Source organism: Tarenaya hassleriana, unplaced genomic scaffold (assembly GCF_000463585.1).
Source record: "Tarenaya hassleriana unplaced genomic scaffold, ASM46358v1 Cleome141, whole genome shotgun sequence".
NCBI lineage: Eukaryota > Viridiplantae > Streptophyta > Magnoliopsida > Brassicales > Cleomaceae > Tarenaya > Tarenaya hassleriana.
In genome coordinates, this window is record NW_010964708.1 from 135,699 (window position 1) to 145,343 (window position 9,645).

Here is a 9,645-nt window from a genome sequence, read left to right on the forward strand (position 1 = left end):
TCTAGTTCCCGGGATTCGATCCCAAGTCTTGGAAACCCTATTCACTTCACAGATCCTAGCAAATCAGTTCCAAAAGCGTTTGGAATCCTTCCCGTCGGTGTGGATACATGTAGAGGGGTTGTGCTTTCAACTCTTGGTGATTAAAACAGGCCCTGGATCGATTGATACTTCCAGATCTTGAAAGAACGAGGTAAGTATTCGAATCCCACGACGATATACACGATTGTTCGGGTTATTGCACAATTGGTTTTGTGTGACGTTTGGCTAGGTTTAGATCTTTCCTTCCGCTGCGTGAAACCTAGAATCCAAACCCTAGATCGATGAGATCGCATGCTAGGAACCCGAAGGGAACCCCAACAATTAGAACCCTAATTCGTAAGAGACCTTTTGGTGCCGACTTTCAGAGGTTTGAGAGAGTTTTTGGGTGAGATCCAAAGAGTTCGAAAACCGAAGAGTCTCGTTTTCTCGAAGCACAAAATCGAATAGAGATTTGTGTCCTAGCAGACAAGTTCCAAGCATTGGAATCCATCCCGAAGTGTGGATACGTGTAGAGGGCGAGGTAATTTCCTGCCTTTCGTGATCAGACGTGTCTTCGATTGATACAGGCCCCGGATCGATTGAGGTAAGCGTTCTAACGTTTCTACGATTCATTAGAAGCATGGTTCTAGGGTTTATTAAATTTTTGTTTTATATCCGCTGCGCAAACTCTAGGATCGATCTCTTAGGAATAGGATTCGGTCTAGAGATCCCAGGAAACCCAACACATTCCAGTATTTCGTTCTCCAACGAATACCTATGATTGTGATCGTATCCAATACCTATGATCATCTATATGATCATCAATCACAAATCATACTAGTCTTAGTATATCATTATTCCCACAATGATACATGACTAGGGAGTTTAGTATTGTTCATAACAATACATGGATTTCATAACATATTCAAGCATGCACAATATGTAATGAATCAAACACTCATCCATAAACTATAGAAAGTGTCAATACATCAAATGTATCTAAGTAAAGCTCGCATAACAGTACATCATAGAGCACTAAACCAACACACGGTTCCATGATTGGATCCTAAGACCTGAGATATCTACGGAATCCAACATGCACAATCATAGGTATTCGTTGGAGAACGGAATACTGGAATGACCCGCATGAGATTGTCACATGGACTTGCATCATGACTTGAATCTCATATGACGGTTCCATGATTGGATCCTAAGACCTGAGATATCTACGGAATCCAACATGAGGAGTTGCGTACTTTGAATACGTCAAACGTCCTGCGAAACAGGAGCACTATAAAGGCATGTACCAGGTACGAAACGAATCATGTGCTGGATTGTAGATAGTCAAGACGTGATTTGTACCTCTCGTAAAAGAGAGAGATATCGTTGGGCCCCTCATGTGAGCGAGACTGTAGAAATGTGTGGCCGCACTATACCGAACGTCGTCTATTTCAGACAGTCGAACTCAGTGAACGAGAAAGCAGTAGAATCAGATAAGGTGGCTTGTCCATGCCTTATGTTCGACATATGATATCGTGATACAAAAAGATCATCAAACGAAATCATCATTGGCGTTCGTAGGATCACGAACAAACTCTATTCGAGATAGGTAGTCATAGTGTCTTGCTAGAGACCGCCTATGACTTTTGTAACCGAAATAAGAGATTTTGGGTTATACTGCTATATGGAATGAGCCTACAGGGTCACACACAGGAAAGAGGACGAAGGCCGAGAAGAGACGAGAAAATCCTGGTGGAGCGGAGGCCAGACCGACCGGTCCAGAAGGTCTGGACCGATCGTCCAGAGGTAACGTGCAAATGTTGCTCGCTCCGGAAAATGTTCCAGACCGATCGGTCCGGAACCATTGATACACGCCTTGGCTCGGAGAGGATGGAATCTGATCCGAAACGCAGTCTCACGCGCTTCACGGAGAAGGCTCTCGACTTTCGATCGGGTATGGTGTTCAAAGGGGAAGGGTGGTCCTCGGAATCAGTCACGGATCAAGCGATGCTCGACGTAATTCCGAAAAGGAAGATGGATGGAACGAAGGGGAAGAATAGATAGTGGACCTCGGACACACCAAGGCTTGAGTTCGGACACACCAAACTCGTGATCTCAGACACACCGAAGATCGGGATAAATTTCGGACAAACCGAAGAAGAGTTTATAAAACTCGAAATGTTTGAGACATTCTACAAGTCTGATTACAAATGATGCATTACAAGGCCTTTATATAGGCTAGAATTCTCAACTACAACATTAAATGACAAGAACATGCAAGAGGGGTAGGAGTCCAATGCATTAAATGAGGTGGTTGGGAAGCTAGTTGTTGGAATTCCTTGATGTTGCATTAAATGAGGTGGTTGGGAAGCTAGTTGTTGGAATTCCTTGATGTTTTGCCCTCAAAACTAGATTACGAAATAAACCGAAATAAAAGATAGATCTCACCGGGGTTAGACGTCCGTTGGCTTGAGCAAGCTCTGATACCAAAATGATACACGCCTTGGCTCGGAGAGGATGGAATCTGATCCAAAACGCAATCACCCGCACTTCACGGAGAAGGCTCTCGAATTCGCGTTCGGATTGTGGTTAAAACGAAGGGGAATTGGATGGATCTTAGTTTCAATCACCGGCTCTAAAAGGCTCTCGAATTCAAAACTAAGATAGAAAAATGGATGGAACGAAGGGAAAGAATAGATAGTGGATGATACACGCCTTGACTCGGAGAGGATGGAACGAGGCCAAATCGCAGTCTCACGCGCTTCACGGAGAAGGCTCTCGACTTTCGATCGGGTATGGTGTTCAAAGGGGAAGGGTGGTCCTCGGAATCAGTCACGGATCAAGCGATGCTCGACGTAATTCCGAAAAGGAAGATGGATGGAACGAAGGGGAAGAATAGATAGTGGACCTCGGACACACCAAGGCTTGAGTTCAGACACACCAAACTCGTGATCTCAGACACACCGAAGATCGGGATAAATTTCGGACAAACCGAAGAAGAGTTTATAAAACTCGAAATGTTTGAGACATTCTACAAGTCTGATTACAAATGATGCATTACAAGGCCTTTATATAGGCTAGAATTCTCAACTACAACATTAAATGACAAGAACATGCAAGAGGGGTAGGAGTCCAATGCATTAAATGAGGTGGTTGGGAAGCTAGTTGTTGGAATTCCTTGATGTTGCATTAAATGAGGTGGTTGGGAAGATAGTTGTTGGAGTTGCCTTGATGATGAAGAAGCTTCCTTTGGATAATTCTCTTGCACTCCAAGCAACTTCTTTTTACTTGGTGGCTTCGATCCGAGGTGGAACTCGGTTGTGGAACTCGGTTTGACGTTATCTTTGCTCCATGTATGCTTCCGCCAAGATCTTCTTTACGAGATGTTGTTAGATCCGATGTCCTCATCAACTATGGACCGATCGGTCCACACATAAAAAGCTCTAGATCGATCGGTCCAGGCCTGGACCAATCGGTCCAGACGTCGGGATTTGCTAAACTCGCTCTAATTAGGGTTTTAAGGGGGATGAACTTTAGGAAACGCCTCGGAAGCCTCTTGGGATGACTTTTAGACCCTTTGGGGAGTTTTAAGAGTTGAAAACCTAAGAGTTAGATCCCTGAAACTCTTGCGCAAAGAAGAACGTGTTCTTCAGTCCTAGCAGACAAGTTCCAACCGTTGGAATCCTTTCCGCCGTGTGGATACGTGTGAGGTATTCTTCTTGCCTTATATGATCGGACGAACTCATCAATTGATACAGGCCCGGATCAATTGAGGTAAGTGCTCGTCCTCGAGTAAAGAACGAAGGAATAAAATCTGCAAAACAGGGATGACGAACATCAAATAGCATCCTCATGAAACTCAAAAGTGAAACATCCGTCTAATGCTAGCTTCCTGTGAATCGTACCCAAACCGATCTACTATGATCTTTCTACCAAAGACTAATCTACCTAGTCATGGGACTTTTATTGCCACCTAGAACCCGTTAGAATCTCTACAACTCACCAAGCATATTTCCGAACCTATCCTTATCTCAACTTAATCTTTTCGATCTAAGTTCTACATACCTGTATTTTTACTTTTTTTGTAGGATTTTTCTATCAAACGCACGCATCTCGGGTTTCTAGGACGTTGAAGTCGAAGGACATCGGTTTTCTCTTTTTTTTTTCTTTTCTTTCTTTTCCTCTTTTTTTTTATGCGATGTCCGATCCACAACTTAGACCCGAACCATCAATCGATGCACTCATATCCTCGAACGATTTTCGTTAACGAGATTTTGACAGCGGAGTGTCGAGATGCTCTATTTTTCCAAGGCATTTGTTGAACTAGATTTCATCGATCTGCAAGACTCGGAAAAGATTCTAAACGAAACATATAACCTGGATATAGTCGTTTCAACTCCGTAGGTTCCAAACAACAACCTCATCCCACAAACTATATATAGAAAGTCTGGAGAACTATCAATTCGACACGGTTCAACCACGCTCTACAAAGTCACTAGATCATCAAGATGTTCCTACTCTATCATTCCACAAATCCTCCAAATGATGTTCAAAACGGGTGTCCGATGTATGCACGTGAACCTATATGAACCTATATCTATATGTCATATGCAATCATGCAAACCTAACAAAAATCGTCTATATGAAAAAAAGGAAAAAGAAAACATGAATGCAACTAATGCAAAGTGATATGCAAAAAGTGAAAATTTTCCTAAGTCTATATGTCGTGATAAAATGCACCTAAACTAAATGCAATCCTAAGTAGATAGGCCTGAATGGGTGAAGGATCTATCCACCCCCCAGACTTAAACTATACACCGTCCACGGTGTAAACTCTCGTCCGGAAGAATAGAATCGAAAATAACGTATGAAGAGAACCAGTAAAGGGTAGAGAATGCTTAGCTCTGCGAAATTCGTTCGCTCGCAATGAAGTTAACTCACGTCAAACAAACGCCAGAACTCTCACGCACTCTGTGAACTGGGATCTATCCAATCGTCGTCACTCGGAAACTGATACTCATCTCTCATGTATCGGTATGAACGCTCATAGAACAACAAACGTTATCCGAAAAAAAACATAGAGGGTAGCATATATATAAATAAGTCCAGAGTATGCAAAATCCGAGTCTCCGAAATACATCCGAAAGGCCTACTACATCTCTACTAAAATAGAAAACGGAAGACCTACCTGAACTATGGTCTAGTCGTCTGCTGGTGCATCGTCTCTGTCGTCCTCCATGGGTATTGGTGGCTGCTCATCTGGGAATAGTCGGTTGCGGAACCCGTGAAACTCCCCATATAATGCTTCGTGCTGTATCCTGAGTGCCTGCATCTGATCAACCAGCTGTGATGAAGTTCCGCACCATCTGGTGTACATGCTCGTCATCTCGGAGTCGACATGGCTCCGCATGTCCGTCATAGCGCACTCGACCGAACTCCGAATGTCAACCACTGCTCTGTCTACCGAACTCCGCGTGTCCAACATCGCCTGATACATGAAGCGTTGGAAGTCGTCTTGTGGCTGGAATGTGTAACCATAGCTGTCTGGGCCACAAGTAGGTGGTGCCGGTGATGATCGCGTGAACTCCGGCTCTGGAAATGAAGCTGTGGCCGGTGGCAGTGGAGATGACTGGAGCAAGTCATCGGGTGGTCGGGATGTCCCTGCCTCTGAAGTGTGGTGCTCCGAATGTGTGGGCAGTGCAGGCGGCTCGTCGTATGCCTCCTCCTCTAGACCGGATCGCTGTCCTGGTGTGAGGTCTAGTAAGAGCCCCTCTAGAGTGATAGGTGGCAGATGTATGTTCGGCAGAAGGAGGCGCCTCTTGATGTTGCTGCTGCGCTCATAGTATAGCCAGTAGGTTCGGCGACCCTCGATATCTATGGAGGACTTCTGTCGGAGCACCTTGATGTTCAGAGTGGAGGATGGGCTGCATCGGGTCCTCTCGTACCTGCCGATGTTGACTCCTACTCGTCTAGCAATCCGGGTGATCATACCTCCGACAAACACTTCAACTCCAGAGTCTGCTTGCTGGATCGAGTATAGGTGGAGTGCTACTCGGGAGGCCAGATCAACGCGAGACATTCCCCAGTCGGACCCATCGTAAAGTGGACTCAGGGCCTGTCGGATGAACTGTAGCTCCGTCTGAGATACTGACCCCGGATCTTTCCTAGCAAACAGTGTGTTAGCTAGGATCATATGAAAATACCTGACTGCAGGGTGTCGGATCCATGTAGACTTCAGACGACTGGGTATGTAGTCGCGGGATCCTATCTCTGACCAGAACTGTCGTAGTACGGAGCAGCTCACGGATGAAAGTTCGGCTGTCTGCCTGGGTGTAACACCGAGGATCTCGGAGAACTAAGCCATGGTGAGGTGGTAGTGACGCCCGGCTATCCAGAAGGCCATGTAAGCTCTGTGGGTGTCGCCGTCCTGGGGAATGTACAGGCGGTATGATGCTAGAAATTCCGCCGTCAGCTGCCTATATGTCGATTCGCGAGCCTCGAGGATGCTGAGCCATCCTAATTGGTCGCACAAGCCGTGGACCTGCTCGGAGAATCCTAGCTCGATAATCTCCTCATCTGGAAATTTTGTGCAGTAGATCAGGTTGGAGAAGTAGATCGCTGTCTGCTGCATGTCAGGGTTGGGCAGGCGGAAACGAGGCTCATGATGGGTGTCGCTGACTACGATCGTCAGAGGGGTTAGGGTCATCATTGCTTCCGCCAGTGGTTGGAAAGGAGCAAGAGGTGAAATGTGATCCTCGCGAACGTCGGATGCTCTAGATTTGGTCTTGCGGGTGGCCATCTGAAACTCGAGACAAAGACAGGTGAGTGCGACTGGGATCGCAAATACGAGTGGAAAAAGGCCCGTATATCGCACAGAAGACTGACTCGGCCGAGTCAAGACTGTCAGGGCCGAGTCAGAACGTGTTGTCAATGTAATAGATGTTGCCTCGGTCGAGTCAACATGTGACTCGGTCCGAGTAACACGTGTCCGTCACTGGTATTCCGCGTTTTGCCTCGGTCGAGTCACACCTTGACTCGGACCGAGTCAGAACGCTGTTCGTTCCGCCGAACGAAACGCTGCACTAAAAACTCCCGAAATCGCCGAAATCAACCGAAAAAACTCATGGGTAATCAAGATTAGGCATGTATGTGCGAAGATCTGTGCTCCAATCACTCAAAAAACGCATAAAAACTTCCCGATTTGGTGAAAAGCACAAATCTCGCTCTCAACCCAAAAATCCTTCGCAAATCCGGAATAAATATGCGAAATAGGCATGAATCGTCCATAATCTGCAAAATCTAAGTGCGGAAATACATACCGTATGGATTTTGGTTATGAAATCGAAGGAGGCGACTCGGAGTGACGAGACCGGGTGAGGAGAGGGTTTTCGCGAAAAAGGAGAAGAAATGGAGAACAAAATCGGCTGAGTAGAATAAATAGGGTTCGAAACTCTGACTCGGACCGAGTCAACACTTGACTCGGTCGAGTCAGTTTACCTTAGGATCCTTCGTGAATTGACTCGGTCGAGTCAACACTTGACTCGGACCGAGTCAGAACTCTGTGACACGATCTGAACTCCGTTTCTGCGCTCGATGACCTGCGAATCAAGTTCTATATCCCTGTACCCGAGGAAAAACACCATGTAGGCTCCCAAATCCAAAAAGAAAAGTCTAAAACCCAAATAACATCTCAAAAACAAAACAAAAACCCCGGGTTGCCTCCCGAGAAGCGCTTCTTTATGGTCATTAGCTAGACCGTGCGTGAACTCAGGCTAATGGTGGTATTGTGAGAGGAAGAACGCCTCTCTCACCTGCAGGGTCGGCCGGGTTATACAGCTTCAGACGCTGTTCATTTACCTTGAACGTACCACCCGTGCCGTTATACAGCTCAATTGTGCCGTGGTCGTAAACTCGATGGATCTTGAACGGACCGGACCACTTAGACTTCAGCTTACCTGGAAACAATCGCAAACGAGAGTTGAAGAGAAGAACAAGATCACCTGAGTGGAATGATCGCGGAATGATGTGTCGATCGTGCCATTTCTTCGCTCTCTCCTTGTAGATTTTCGCGTTCTCGTACGCGTCAAGTCTGATCTCCTCAAGATGGTGTAGCTGGAGCACGCGTTTCTCTGCAGCGGTCTTCATGTCATAGTTGAGCGCCTTGATTCCCAATAAGCTTTGTGCTCGAGCTCACCCGGTAGATGACATGCTTTTCTGTAGACGAGTTGGAACGGTGTCATACCAATCGGCGTTTTGAAGGCCGTTCGGTAAGCCCATACTGCATCGTCTAGCTTCTGTGACCAATCCTTGCGTGATTTAGCGACAGTCTTCTCCAGAATGGACTTGATCTCCCGGTTGGAAATCTCCACCTGTCCACTAGTCTGAGGATGATACAGAGTAGCAATCCGATGATGAACCCCGTACCTCTTCAGTAGTGTCTCGATGATCCGGTTGACAAAGTGTGCGCCGCCATCGCTAATCACAACACGAGGAACACCAAAACGTGGAAAAATAATCTGTCTAAATAGCCTAACCACAGTCTTAGCATCATTCCTCGCGCTAGCCAATACCTCTACCCACTTAGTCACATAATCAACCGCAACTAAGATATACACATTCCCACAAGATGATGGAAAAGGTCCCATAAAGTCTATGCCCCAAGCATCAAAAGGTTCCACTTCTAGAATATAATTCTGAGGCGTCTCATGGCGTCTAGAAGTGTTACATGTGCGCTGGCAAGAATCACATGAGGCGACATACCTATGGACATCCTTGAACATGCATCAAAAGGTTCCACTTCTAGAATATAATTCTGAGGCGTCTCATGGCGTCTAGAAGTGTTACATGTGCGCTGGCAAGAATCACATGAGGCGACATACCTATGGACATCCTTGAACATCGTAGGCCAATAGAATCCCGCTTGTAGAATCTTCGCTGTGGTCTTCGAAGCGGCGAAATGACCTGCATAATCAGAAGAGTGGCAATAGAAAATTACCTGTTGCACTTCTTCCTCGGGAATACATCGTCTGAACATCCCATCGGTACCACGCTTGAACAAGAATGGATCGTCCCAAAAATAATCCCGTACGTCATGGAGGAACTTCCTGTTTCCATTATAGTTAAGTCCGGACGGGATCACTCGAGAGACCAGATAGTTCACGTAGTCTGCGTACCATGGGTCTTCGTGTCGGGTAATGACTGCCATAATATGTTCCTCTCGCAAAGAATCATCGATCGGGAGAGGATCGGGTATAGCAAGGCGTGAAAGGTGGTCTGCAACTGTGTTCTCCATGCCTTTGCGATCCCGAATCTCGACGTCAAACTCTTGTATGAGTAGCATCCATCGAATCAGTCGAGGTTTGGCGTCTTTCTTCGTCAGCAAGTACTTCAAAGCCGCGTGGTCTGAGTATACGATTACCTTCGTGTTAGGGTTATCTACGGGTTCCTAGCATGCGATCATATCGATCTAGGGTTTGGTTTACTAGGTTTCATGCAGCGGAAGAAAGATCTAAACCTAGTCAAACGTCACACGCAACCAAACTCGCAAAACCCGAAAGATCGTGTATATCACCAAGGGAATCGTTACTTACCTCGTTCTCGATGAGACTTGAAGTTTATTTCGATCCG